This window comes from Sceloporus occidentalis, unplaced genomic scaffold (assembly GCF_023333645.1).
Source record: "Sceloporus occidentalis isolate IW3139 unplaced genomic scaffold, rSceOcc1.0.p SCAF_3, whole genome shotgun sequence".
Lineage (NCBI taxonomy): Eukaryota > Metazoa > Chordata > Lepidosauria > Squamata > Phrynosomatidae > Sceloporus > Sceloporus occidentalis.
Window position 1 is genome coordinate 183,624,060 of NW_028316983.1, and position 12,812 is coordinate 183,636,871.

General features: G+C 47.8%; 1 long non-coding RNA gene across 1 annotated transcript; it reads left to right on the top strand.

Annotated features, from left to right (window-relative positions):
• The first annotated feature begins 124 nt into the window (after positions 1-124).
• On the top strand, positions 125-11,682 carry LOC149317203 (uncharacterized). The gene is made up of 4 exons (XR_016280602.1): positions 125-278; positions 1,542-1,634; positions 11,104-11,232; positions 11,598-11,682. It is a non-coding gene; the product is annotated as an uncharacterized LOC149317203 (long non-coding RNA).
• The last annotated feature ends 1,130 nt before the right edge of the window (positions 11,683-12,812 follow it).

The following is a 12,812-nucleotide window of genomic DNA, read 5'->3' on the forward strand; positions in this document are numbered from 1 at the left end:
AAAACGCGCAGGGAGGAGCCGTCATAGCAGAGGAAGAAGGCTGCTTCCCCAGAGAAGCTGAGGCGGTCAGCGCTTTAAGTGCGCATGCGCAGTCGCTTCTCCTCGAGCCTCCTTTTCTCCTTACATAACGAATGAAACGGCAACTGCGTGACGTCATTTTTAAAATTCCTTTTGAGGCATCTTGGGAAATGTAGTCAATGTGGCACTGAGGGAAAGGGAAAGTGTGCGGCCAAAGATCAAAGCGCATTATTTCCTGTCAGAAATGTTACAGATATTGCGTGAGTCTCATGAAGTGAACCATAACCCTTCTTAGGCTGCATCCACATTAGAGAAATAACCCGGTTTGGCACCGCTTTAATTCTTTTCTGGCTCAAGGCTATGGAATTCTGGGAATTCTCCTAGAATTCCATAGCCTTGAGCCAGAAAAGAATTAAAGCGGTGCCAAACCGGGTTATTTCTCTAGTGTGGATGCAGCCTTGCTCTGTGTGCATCTACACTGCAGGAATAACCCACTTTGACACCACTTTTAACAGTCATGGCGTAGTGTTAGGGGAATCCTGGGAACTGTAGCTTTGTGAGGCATTTAGCCTTCTCTGTCAGAGAGCTCTGGTGCCAGTCCCCCCCCAAAAAAACCTACAGTTCCCAGAATTCCATAGCATTGAGCCCTGGCAGAGATGGATTATTTCTGCATTGTGGATGGCAGCCATGCGTTGCCTGAGGTCTTCAGCCTTTTCTGTCAATGAACTCTGGTGTATCACCAAACTATCAATTCCAGGATTCCATTGGATGGAGCCATGGCAGTTAAAGTGGTGTCAAACTGCATTACATCTACAGTGTAGATGCACCCACAGTTAATCGAGGACTGTATACACATTGCAGAAATAATGGTGTTTGACTTGGCTTTCGAGTGGATGCTCAAGTCCCATTAAATACAATGAGGGTAGTAACATGGTGTCCATTATATAAAATGGCAAGATCAAGGTTTGCTTTTTGGGAATGTATATATTTTCAAAACATCTTCAAGCTGTGGATGCTTGAACCCATGGATAAAAAAAATCCATAGATATGGAGGGCCAACTGTAAATGAAACCTTTCACCTTATGCTGGCTCTATACACAAGGTAAACCTTCGGTTAAAACAAGGTAACATTTCTCCTGAATTCTTCCCACACTGTCAGCTCCATCAACCAATTTTCCTCTCCCTTCCTTGTCCCTAGCTAATTTCCTAGCCCTTATCATTTCTCTATTCCTAACTGGCCCTATCTGCTTTGATCTTCTCAAGATTTAATCTGCCCATGTCCTTATCTCTGTTTCTAGCCAGCCTTATCTCTGTTGTTAACAGGCCCTATCTGAACGGACTCAAAGGCAATCCTCTGTTTTATATTCTTTCCTCTTTACAGCCGTAGCTCGTGGCATTGCATGAGTTGGCTCTACTCAGTCTTGCTTAGCTTCTTCCTTCACCCACATGGTGTCATATTTTTTTATTTTAATGTCCTCAATAGAATTACTAAAAATGTCTATTCTCTGAAATCACTTTTTCAGGGCCAATCTTGGGATGAACACCAAAGAAGTTGTTATTCTCAGCTGATGAAGACAATAAGGCAGGCGTTTCTTCTTTCTGATTCAACCAAACAGGCAAGAGCATGTTCAGTTGCACTGGTTTCTTGTGAAATTCAATAGGTGGAGATCAGTCCGTCTCTCCCTTGGGATCTAGTTACTTCCAAAATAATCTTTCTCCCCATTGCTCAATTGTTGGTAAGCTCACACAACATTCAGTCACCTTCCTATTGCTACACTTGGGCTCCGTGGCCAGTTTTATAAATTAGTAAAGGTGTAAAAGGGAAAGACAACTGACCTGCTCATGTTGCACTTCTATAAATACTTCCTCTTCTCTGTTACTTATGCAGAAGACAACTAATGAGTGGACTATTGTGTGTTCTCTCCTTCCAAGAAGTGAACCACAAATGGCATTGATACAGGGCAGTGTTTCCAAAGCTAGCAAGACCTATATAGGATTCAGTTTTTGTCCATGGGTCATCTTTGCTGATCAAAGAGCCACTGCCTCCTTGCAATTTCCACCTCAATATCACCAGCCTGGTGATGGTCTTATAAAGTTCTTTGGACCAATGGTGAGTTCTGTGACATTTGCTGAGAATTAATGGCATTGTGGTGAAGTGGTTTAAAAGTATCAGATGGGGCTTGGGGGACCCTAGGTCAAGTCCTCACTGAGCCATGAATCTCTTGGGGTGATCTACTGTACTCTCTCTTTCTCTCAGCTTAACCTATTTCTCAGGATTGTTGTGAGAATGAGAAATAAAAAGAGAGTCCTATACTGTACTCTGCCTTGAGATTGTTGTTGTTGTTGTTGTCATCAATATCCCACCCTTTCCCCAAAATTGGGACTCAGGGCAGCTTACAATATTAAAAAAGCAGTACAATTAAAAACATACAAAAATTGTACATTAAAACAGAATTAAATTATTACATATTAAAACAAATTACATGTTCAAAGAATAAAATCCAGTTAAAAAGGTAAAAATGTGTAAAACACTTTAAAACAATGCAACACCCCAGCCCATTTTTTAAAAAAACGTATTGGAATAAAGGCATAATTCTTAGCATCTGTTTGCTTCCTATATAGCCTTTGGGAATCTATCTTCCATTGGGCTCACCTTGGGAAGGGTGCTCCCCAGCCTAGGTGCCCATTTAATCAGCCATGATTAATTAGATTGCCAGTCATGGGAGAGCCTGAGTAGAATTACAGTGAGCCCTTGACATCCACTGGCATTGGGTTCCTGGACCCAAAATCCGTGGATGCTCAAGTCCCACGAAATACAATAGTTATATGCTTTCCATTATATAAAATGGCAAAATCAAGGTTTGGTTTTTGGAATTTATATATTTTTTGAATATTTTCAAGCCGTGGATGTTTGAATCTGTGGATAAAGAATCTATGGCTATGGAGGACCAACTGCAATTGTTTAAAGGCTCAGTTTTACCATTAGCTGAGATACTAGACTCCATCAACAAACTAGCTGGAAAGCTTCTTTGCTATATACCATCTGCTGAATCACCACCAATAAACCTTATTGTGAGAGAGTAGCCATAAGTCAGATTTGGTTATAATGACACATGCCTTGATTACATCCCATTTGGACTACTGTAACTAGGGTTGCCATAAGTCATGACCTCCAAACCAGGACAAATGTAGGACAAATGTAGGACAACATTTTCAAATGTAGGACACATTTTTTAAACAATGGAGGACACTCCAAAAATTGGATGCTTTTTTAAAATGTTAATATAAATGCATGTTTCTTAGGCATGCTCAAAATGGAGGACATGGACAGGTTGCTTACCTGTAACGGTATTTCTTCGAGTGGTCATCTGCGAATACATACAAATGGGTTGTACTGTGCCTGCGCAGTGCCTTCGGAAACTTCTGGAATCACTAGGCAAAGTACACTTTGCAACATGTTGAAACTTTTTGGCGGTAACCCCGCCCATCCCCTATAAAAACTCCGTTCCTGCTCTTTTCCCCAGTTCCGCAATTTTCCGCCGTGTAGGCGACAAGAGAATGAGCCAATCAGAGCAGGACACTGAGGGGAGGATGGGCGGGATTTGTATGTATTCGCAGATGACCACTCAAAGAAATACCGTTACAGGTAAGCAACCTGTCCTTCTGCTTCGTGGTCTCTGCGAATCATACAAATGGGTTGAGACTGGCAAGCTAAGGTTAATGGAGGCGGGAGTGTCATGACACCAGAGTGAACCAACAATGTTAATGGTACCAATAAAAAGATAACTGAACACCAGTGTAAGAGTTGATGTTTTGTTTATAAAACTTATAAAAGAAATCCCACCTCATGAACCAGCTCAGATGAGGGCACCCAAAAACACCAAGCATTGAGCCTTTCAGGTTATGCACAGTCTTGTGCTACACATAATCAATGTAGTCCTGATACCAAGACAGCCCTCCCAAAAGCTGCATCCCTTTTGGCTCTTGTGTCCAACCTGTAATGCTTAATAAAAGTAAGAGGTTGTGACCATACAGCAGCCTTACAGATATCATCCAGAGGGACACCAGACAGAAAGGTAGAAGAGGCTGCTACCGCCCTTGTGGCATGGGAGCGAACCCTGGTCGGTAAGGACCTGCCCAAGAGTTCATAAGATAGGGCAATGGTACTAGATACCCACTTAGAGAGTCTCTGAGCCGACACAGGCCGTCCTTTTTTCGGTTCCGAGTAGCACTGGAACAGCCTCTCGGAGCGGCTCGAGTCTCTAGTTCTGTCCAAATAAAAGGCTAGGGCCCTAGGAACGTCCAGGGTATGGAGGGCCCTCTCGGTATCGGTAGTCGGGTTCAGGGCCAGGGTAGGTAGAACAATGTCCTGGCACATATGGAAGGTGGAAACAAACTTGGGCAAGAAAGTAATATCTGTCCTGAGAACTACCTTGTCCAAGTGGAACCTAAGGAAGGGCTGGTCACGGCGTAAGGCACAAAGTTCGCCCGCACGGCGGGCAGAAGTAATGGCCACCAAAAAGACCATTTTCCAAGTCAAGAGTCTGATGTCTGTGGTGGCTAAAGGTTCAAATGGTCTAGACTGTAAGGCCCCCAACACAGTCTCGAGGCTCCAAGCTGGGGCCGGTAAGGATACCTGAGGGTGCAGGTTATTGCATCCCCTCAGAAACCCTTTAACTAGAGGGTCTTTGAAAAAGGAGGGCCTGCCCTCAAATTGGAAGAAGGAACAAATAGCCGACAGGTAACATTTAACAGACGTGAGGCAGAGGCCCACGTCAATTAGGGACATCAGAAATTCTAGGACCAGCGGTGTCGTTACCTGGGCCGGGGAGAGGTGCCTGTCAGACAGGAACCGAAGAAACTTATTCCACTTCAGCCTATAGGACTTCTGGGTGGCCGGTTTCGGGGCCGCCAGGATGACTCTCTGCACCGAGACTGGCAACTGGGCTAGGGATGGATTCTCCATGCCACCAGGGGAAGGGTCTCGATGTCCGGGTGTCGGACCCGTCCTCCCTGGACCGTGAGGAGATCCGGCCTGTGCTCGAGTCGGAGAAAGTTGGCTTGAGAGAGGTGAAGAAGGCAAGGAAACCAGGGTTGTCCCGGCCACCAAGGCGTGATCAGGATCGCGTCGGCTGCATCCGAGGTCATCTTGGATACCGTCCTGGTGATCAGAGGGAAGGGGGGAAAGGCGTAAAGCGCTATCCCCGACCATCGAAACCCGAATGCATCTCCGAGGGAGTCGTCGTTCGGCGTCTGGGAGCAGAACTGGGGACAATGGGAGTTGTACACGGTCGCAAACAGGTCTATCTGTGAGGTTCCCCATCGGGTAAAGAGGTCGTGTACCGTCTCTGGATGGAGTCTCCACTCATGGCATGACGACGGGGACCTGCTGAGTAGGTCTGCATGAGAGTTCTGGGTGCCTGGTAAGTGTACTGCTTGAAGTAAAATGTCTCGGGCGATGCACCAGTCCCATATCCGGAGCGTGATATCTAGGAGAGTGCACGACCTGGTGCCTCCTTGTTTGTTCAGGTAGTACATCACCGTGGTGTTGTCTGTCCTGAGTTGGACGACCTTGCCTGATAGTGAGGACTCGAAGGCTTTTTCCACCGCCAACAGTTCTAGTGCGTTGATGTGGAGCACCTTTTCGTCTAGGGACCAGATACCTTTGGCCCACAGGTCCAGAGCGTGGGCTCCCCATCCCTCTTCCGAGGCGTCTGTAGTTAGCACCAACTCTGGCTGGGGCAGTGAAAAGGGCATGCCGACGCAGACGTTCTGGGAGTCGAGCCACCAGCGGAGGGAGCGCGCGACTGGTCTTGGAACGGTGAGCCTGCGGGACGGGGAGTCTCTTTCCAGGTCGAAGACCGACAGGAACCATGACTGTAGGGGTCGAGAACGAAGTCTTGCCCACGGTGTGACGAATGTTGTCGATGCCATGTGGCCCAAGGCCACCTGGATGTCTCTGGCTGCGACCCGCCTCCGGGCGGTGCATCGGCTGATGGCTCGAACCAGGGCATGGGAACGGTCTGGAGGTAGGTATGCCGTACAACTGTTTGAGTCAAGGATAGACCCTATGAACCTTATCTGCCTGGTGGGGAGCAGTTGGGACTTGTCGAGGTTGACCACCAGTCCCAGGTCCCGTAAGAGCTGGAGTGTCTCTGAGGTGTGTCGCTGCAGTTCTTGACGTGAAGGGGCCACAAAGAGCCAGTCGTCCAGGTACGGGAGGACCCTCATGCCGTGGCGGTGCAGATGGGATATCACGGGCGCCATGCACTTGGTGAAGATACGAGGCGCTGTCGACAGGCCGAAGGGGAGGACGTTGTATCTTCTCCCGTTATTTCACGGCAAAGGCCAGAAACCTGCGGTGCGACTCCCGGATGCTGACATGGAAATAAGCGTTCTTTAAGTCGATCGTCGCAAACCACAGGTCCTGTTGTAACAGAGGTAAAATAGAAGCAAGCGTTACCATCCGGAAGCGGCGATAAGACAGGTAAGTGTTCAATTCTCTAAGGTCCAGTATGGGCCTGATCCCTCCGTCAGGCTTGGGGACCGTGAAATAACGGGAGAAGAAGCATCTGGGGATGTCGATGGGATCGACAGGGGAGATGGTGCCTTTGGCAAGAAGGGTGCGTACTTCGTCGAGAAGGGTGTCTGAGGGGGGTATGGAAAGGATAGCTCCAGTTGGTGGGAGCTCTTCAAATTCAAGGGCATAACCCCTACAGACGATGGTGAGGGCCCAAGAATTGGTGGTGATCGAGGCCCAGGTGGTAGAAAAAGGCCTCAGTCTGTCAAGGAAAGAAGGGGTAGAGGAAGCGACGGAGTACGCTGCGTCCCCTCAGTTTCTTTTCTTGTTTTGGCCTGAATCCTGCCTCCTGTAGTTCTTCTTGTATTTGGGCCCCGACCGGCAGCCTGAGGAGGAAGAAGACTGGGACGGAAAACGCTGCCTGGACTGGTCCTGGCGCTGGAAGGGCTGATCTTGTTGGTAAGGTCTCTGGCCCTGGCCATACCACTGGCGTATAGCGGTAAAGCGCTTGCGGGAAGATGACTGGGGGGAGGATGACATACCGTGCTTCTTTGCCGCGGTCCTCATCCTATATTTAAAATTGCTGGTGGGGTAGGCAATTTGCCATGAACACGTCTTTCGATGGGGTCTGACGCCTCCTCCTCGATCTGGGAGATCTTGATGTCCAGAGCATTGCCCATTTTGATGACGTGCTCTGCGAAGGTCCGGACGTCGTTGGACGGCGAGACTGCACCAGGCTGGGCAAAATCCTGGTTGACCGATTGGTAGTCATTGTCTCGGGAAGACAGAGAGTCACCTCTGGGACGGTAACGAGCTCGGGAAGATGTCTCTTCGTCCGATTTGAGGTCTACGACGTCCAGATCGGTGGTAGCTTCCGCGTGACGGGGTGAAAACGCCGATGCCCTGGAAGGTCTAGAAGAGGCTCTTGGCCTGGGTCTCTGAACCCGAGGTTCGAAGAGGGACTCGACAGCATCATGAGGGACTAACTTGTAATATCTGTCCGTCTCGGTGTCATAATAGTACTCAGGCTCTAGGTCTCGAGATGGCGACGGTGAAGCGACACGGCGCGTGCGAGTTGGCATTGGAGTAAGGGAACGACGGTCATCTCTGGAACTAGCAGGGGAAGCAGGTTCCGAGAGAAGTTGGCCGGCATCCTCTGACGTATGGCGAAAAGCGGGGAGAGGCCGGGACCCCGATGCCGAATTGAAGCGGCGATCCGAGCGGCTGTCGTCAGTCTCGGGAGCCTTGGAAACCAAGCTCCTTGCAGTTCTAGCTGCCAGGCGAGGATCTGATGGCCGATGGTCGGCGTCCGACGGCCTGCGGTCGGTATCCGAACGCCTATGGTCGGTGTCCGAGCAGTCATGGGGCGCCTCCCTCTGGTGGATCACTAGGGGGTCCCGTTCATCGGAATGATGTCGCTTCGACGCAGAATGGTCCCCGTCCAATGAAGAAGTACGGGGCCTCTTGGATGATGAAGGGGTCCCCGTTTTTGTCGGTGACTTGCCCGAGCCCGGAGGCGTCAGGGTCTTGGTGGTTGAGGGCCTCGAAGCGGAACCCGACTTCGAAGTAGAAGAAGTGGGTGCCTTCGGAACAGAGGATCTCGAGGCAAGGCCCTTATGGGAGCTCGAGTCCTTGTCGACAACACGGCTCTCCTTAGAGCTTTTCTTATGTTTGTCCTTCTTGTCCTTCTTCGGGGGCCGAGGGACTTCTTCCGACGGGCCCTGGGACTCAGGCACGACCAGAGTAGTGGGGGCGTCCACCGCGAGAGTCGACAGGTCAGCAGGTAGCGGCTGAGTTGGAGCCTCGACGAGGGTTGGCAAGGGGGTCGCAGTAGAAGAAGCCCCCACAGACGACATTGCCCCCGAAGTGAAGACCTTGGTATATATAGCAGCTTTCAGCCTGGTCTCCCGATTTTTCCTCGCTTAGGGGGATAGGGACTTGCACAAGGCGCAAGAGGCTGGGACGTGTGTCTCTCCCAGGCACAGAAGGCAGGACGAGTGGGGATCCTGGCCGGGAATCTTACCCCCACACACGGAGCACTTCTTGAAGGGCACCGATGGCATGATCCGGAGAGCGAAGTCAGACGGTCCGGGTTGGCAACGAGCGAAGAAAGACAAGCCGAGGAAAAAGCAAGCGCGAAGTCTAACAGTCCGAGGTCTAAAGCCAAATTCAGATCAAGGGATAAGGCAGAGAAGGGTTAAAAAACGGTCCGAGGTCAAAATTCCAGTGATTCCTTTACTGAGATAGAGAACGAAGTTCCTAATGGCAGCTAACGCGGCGGAAAAAAGGAACTGGGGAAAAGAGCGGGAACGGAGTTTTTATAGGGGATGGGCGGGGTTACCGCCAAAAAGTTTCAACATGTTGCAAAGTGTACTTTGCCTAGTGATTCCAGAAGTTTCCGAAGGCACTGCGCAGGCGCAGTACAACCCATTTGTATGATTCGCAGAGACCACGAAGAAGAATTTGGCATTATTCCTAAACAGATGGCAGAAATGTACTTCCCTTTCTGCCCAAACACCCCCCTCCATTCCAAAACACACACTAAGCACATTGGGGCAGTTCACATGGCTTTACTGAACATGGCCTCTTTGCATCAAAACTATCAAAGCCAAGCCTGTGAGGGTCTAGCTTGTAAATCAGCAGAGGTATTTATTGCCCCTGTAATTTAGCAGGACCAAATGGCATGCAAATAGAGATAGAAGACAGTAGAGATGCATGTAGGAAAATCCTATCTATCTGAGGAGGGGGAGAAAGAATGCAATGATTTTCCAACACAATGGCAACCCCTCTCTGAAGAAATCTTTGCAAAGCCCTGGGAAAACCCTTCCTTCCTTCCTTCCCCTGTGAGAGAAGCCTACCGGGCCTTGCAAAGTCTTCTGTTCTGAGTCTCTGCCGGGCTGACTGAAAAGCTCCCCCTCCTCCTCCTCCCTGCCTGGCCAATAGGGATCATGCAGGAGCTGGAAGCCTCGCTGCAGCACAAAAGGACGGAGGCTGCTTTGGAAGGGAAGATAGATCAGGCATCCAGCTGTCACGGGTGACAGAATGCAGAAGCCGGGAAAGACCTTCCCCAAGGTCAAAAAACCGGGAAGGTCACGGCTGCAGCCGTGAAATGGCAAGCCTAACTGTAACGCACTCTATGTGGGGCTGCCTTTAGAAATTCTCCTGAAACTTCAGTGGATTCAAAACATCACAGCCAGAATGCTGACTGAGGCCCAGTTACAGGGAACATGTCCCTTGTTAAAACAGCTTCACTGGCTACTGCTTCTTTTCTGGGTTCAATTCAAAGTGCTGGTCATGACCTATAAAGCCCTACATAACTTAGGTCCAGACTATCTGAGAGACTGTGTCTCCCCATTGAACCTGCTAGAGCCCTAAGATTTTCAGGAGGACACTTTCTCTCAGTCCCAGCAAGGTCACAGGCTCGCTTGGTGAGGGCACGAGAGAAAGCCTTCTTGGTGGCTGCTCCCACAGAAGGCTAGACTGGCCCCCTCTCTGCTGGCCTTTCGCCAGCAAGTAAAATGTTTGTATGCAGGTAGGCATTTGGTATATAATGCATAGCGGGTGGTTTTTATGGAGCAGGTGGGTTTTTAGTTATGGTTTTAACTTCGGATATTTTTATGTGATTTTATATTGTGTGTAGATTTTTTAATTGTTTTGAATTTTACTGAAATTTTAAATGTTTTCTCTGTGAGTTGCCTTGGGTCCGTCTGGGGAGAAAGGCAGCATATAAATGAAATAAATAAATAAATAAGTTAGAACTGACTCGAAAGCATATAACAGGCACATAAATGTGTGACTATCATGTCTTAAATACATTATGCATAATTCTAAAAGAAAATGTTTCATAATCCATTTTTCCAGGGGGGGAAAACATGGGGATGGGATGGGAAAGAACTCTCTCCCCCATTTACTACTTTTTTCTAGGCCTTCACAGTTCTATTCAGTTAATATGGATGTAGAGAGAACAGGTGGAGGGGAGGACAGACAGAAAATATACCCTAAGACAGGGGTGTACAAAGTGAGACCTAGGGGCCATGCTTTTGCACATCACCTAGATAACGGATCCCCTTTCCCAGTGACCCAGCAGTTCTATCCCTTGGGCTTTGGTCACCCACCCTGCCCTCTTTCCTTCTTAATTCCTTCCTGGGTTGGGTACTGGAACCCCAAGGTGACCCATATGTGGACCAGTGTTTTGGTGAGTTTGCTGTAGCAATTGTGAAGATTCTCCACCAACCTTATGCAGATTGGCTCCCATCCACTTACTGTGATCTGCAGATTGCTCCAGCTTTGGCTTGAGTTAAGTGAGGCTCCCAGCTAAGGTGTAAGTTTTCAGCAAGGATTTGCGCAGAGGCCATGCCTCTTTTCATGGTGGGGGCTAGGCAGCAGCAGCTCTTCTTACTGTTTGCAGCAGAGCAGAAGCTCAGGTTGCTGAAATAACTGAAAAGCAGGGTCATTTGCAAGGATAACGGGTGGAGAAACTTTGCCCAGGCCTCCTCTTGCCCAGTGAGCATTTCATTAACACATGACTTTTGAACACTAGGTGACTCAGGATGCTCTTTCTCTAGTTTCAGTATTTGCCTGAACAAAGCTTGGCTCCAGAGCAAGAAAAGAACAAATGGATGCCTGGATGCACACATGTGCATCTGGACACGGCAATTGTGCAGATTCAAGCATACAGCATCCTGCCAAAAAGAGTGAGTAAAATGCAAGATTTCTCACACTTGGCCAAGCAGTCTTTTACCTTTCTACACAGTCCTTTTGAGTCCTATAGCACTTACTCTGAGTGGATACAGAGCTGCAGCCTTGCAGCACAATCCTATACAAATATACTAAAAATAAGGTCCCACTGAATTCAATGGGCACAACTGCCAGGAATCAGAATACAGGATTAGAACCTTAATCACTAAATTGTGGCAAATAACACTGCAATTCTGTATACATTTACCTAAGAGTAAGTCCTAGCAAACCTTGGGGGGGGGGTCTAATTTCTGTAGAGAAATACGTATGTATGAACAGTAAATGTGTTAACAGGAAATCAAACCGCATTGTGTTTTCTCAGACATCTCAAGATTTAGTGCAGTTTACTCCTAACTGTACACAGAACTGAAGAAGCTAAGTGGAGCCAAAATAAAATTAATCAGCTGCAATTATGTGTATCTATGTCTTTTTAAGTTAATTGCTCCAAGAGATATACAGTACCTCCTTGCACAACGCCTCTTGCTTTGTGCAAAACTGCTTAAACTGGCAAGCGCACATTCCCTTGGCCATTTAGTGGATAGGAAAGGGTGGGGGATGGCCATTTAGTATCTGGGAGAGGGTACATGGTACTCAGGCAGCAGCCATTTGCATCCAGGAGAAAACAGCTGCTGTCACCCTCCTGGATCTCCACCATACTTGCTCAAGATCTGGGAAAGTGACACCTGCTGTTTGCTTTTGGCTGCAGAAGTATAGTTCTGCACTGCCAAGGCTTTTCACGCCCTCATCTGGCCACTAAATGAAAGCTGCCTTCCACTGAGGTTTGAGGCAATTACCCCCAAATTGTGTGTTATACTGGCCATAGCCATTATTTTGGTTTTCATACCAAGGCTTTTTGTTGATAAAAAAATTCCCCTGCATTTAAAGTAGCCATATAAAAGGCAAAAAATGAGATTTTCTCTATTCTATAGAGAAGGGGTATTGAGTAGATAGAGGTAGGAATTATGTAACCCTCCAGATGTTACTGGATTACAACATCAGATCTACCTATCCTAGCCATCGGCGCTACAATTCAACATCTTCCAATCCCTGAATATGAGGAAAGTTAAAGGATTGTGTCAAGAAGAACAAATCTGTTGAGAGAAAAAAAATGCCTAATACACACTGAAAATTTATAATTAAGGTGGCCAGGGAGTATAAAAATGCAAGGAAACCAGGGAAATCAGACCCAAATGAGGAAAAATAAAAGGAACATACCAGTAAAAGCTGAAGAAATAAATGTTGGTATTTTAGAGCTAATTTATAAATGGCAAATTACAAACTGACTGGAATCAATAATCCAAGAGTCCTTATCAGTCCGGTGTCTTGCTTGTTTGCTGAGAAAGGCATCCTACACAGTGCAGTCAGTGACTCTGTCATGTGTCTTTCAGGTGGCCTTTCAGTGATATCTTAACTATGTTATCTTTCTTGAAGTCTGGGAGTAGGAGCATGTACGAGTTTTCCGCATTTTATTCCCAAACAGTTGTGTAAAGCAGATTAAGTCTTATCATCCAATCAGCTTCATGTTTGAGAGAGAATT